Source organism: Amphiura filiformis, chromosome 13 (genome assembly GCF_039555335.1).
Source record: "Amphiura filiformis chromosome 13, Afil_fr2py, whole genome shotgun sequence".
NCBI lineage: Eukaryota > Metazoa > Echinodermata > Ophiuroidea > Amphilepidida > Amphiuridae > Amphiura > Amphiura filiformis.
The window spans coordinates 20,651,232-20,652,583 of record NC_092640.1 but is presented as its reverse complement, the minus strand read 5'-3'; positions in this window follow the sequence as shown (position 1 = coordinate 20,652,583).

Sequence of the window (1,352 nt, the reverse complement as noted above, 5' to 3'; positions counted from 1 at the left end):
AAGTGTATCTAAGACAAAAACATTGAAGTTGTTGTGTTAACAAGTTTCGGTGCATATCTTTAACCTATTAAATGAAATTAAAAGAAGACTTCTCTGGCTCCGTGCATGTTTTGTCTCTCAAGCTCTATAACAATATTCCTTTTTAATTATATCCTAAATAAAATTAAGGCACCACGCAATAGGTAAGTTGCTTGAAATCGAACAAACACAAAAAAAAACCACACCAACGTCGTCTTTACATCCCCGCGTCTCCTTGTTTCAGAGTTTATACGCTGGCGAGGTTACGTAATTAATCGGATTAATTACCATAGCAATAGGTGAAAACAATTTTGAACATATCGCGCTGCACTACAAGCAGGTTACACTCATCACCTGTGTATGTCTGCAATCATAGATTGAATACAATACTGGTCTTTTCAAAGATACTAACCTTACAGGTGCAAGTAATCAGCATGATATGGTTCAATGAAGAGGTACCGCGTGAACGTATCAGTGCAGCGCGGTATATTCAAAAATTGTTTTCACCTATTGCTATGGTAGTTAATCCGATTATTACGTCACTTCGCCAGCGTATATCTTTCAAAAGGTAATCAAAAAGTACATACATAAATACAGTGCATAGATAAGAAATTATCTTCACATCCCACATGTGTAAACTTCTCCGTAGTCCACTTGCCCATTGTACTCTGGCTATTACATTTAAAGCATAAAACTCTGATTTGTATTTCTATGTATACAATTGATAGATTTTCACATCTGATCTTTTCAGTCACCGTACTCCCTCTGTTTGCTCTAGCTTCCCAAGTGACATTTTTATTCGAGTTTTCACAAGCTATTCAGTTGAAATCCACACTACCCGTGTGGAAGATTTTGGAAATATGTTCCATAGGGGGAGTATGTTTTTCAAATGTAATTGGTACGGGTTAATCATCTTGAAACCCATGACTCCCCTGTATTATGGTTTTATCTGTATCTTACACTACAGGAGTGAGTATTTTAAATGGAAGCTACACAATTGTCTATCCTCTTCGAAACTCATACTCCCTCCGTGGAAGACTTTAGACAAATCTTCCACAGGGGTAGTGTGGACTTTAAATGGAATAACCCAATAGACTGGTAGATCGAAAATCAGAATTGTTCAGTGAGTGAGCCCTCATAATAATAACTCCAACATAATTATGTTGCATTCAATAACAGCTAATAACATAGCTATATAGGCTACTTTACTTTTATACTGTCACTATTTATATAAACTTTTTTGAGACCATTTATTGAATTCACTAATTGTGATAAACATCAGTATAACAAAAATAAGATAATTATAACTCAAATAGCCCTGAAATGCCCTTATT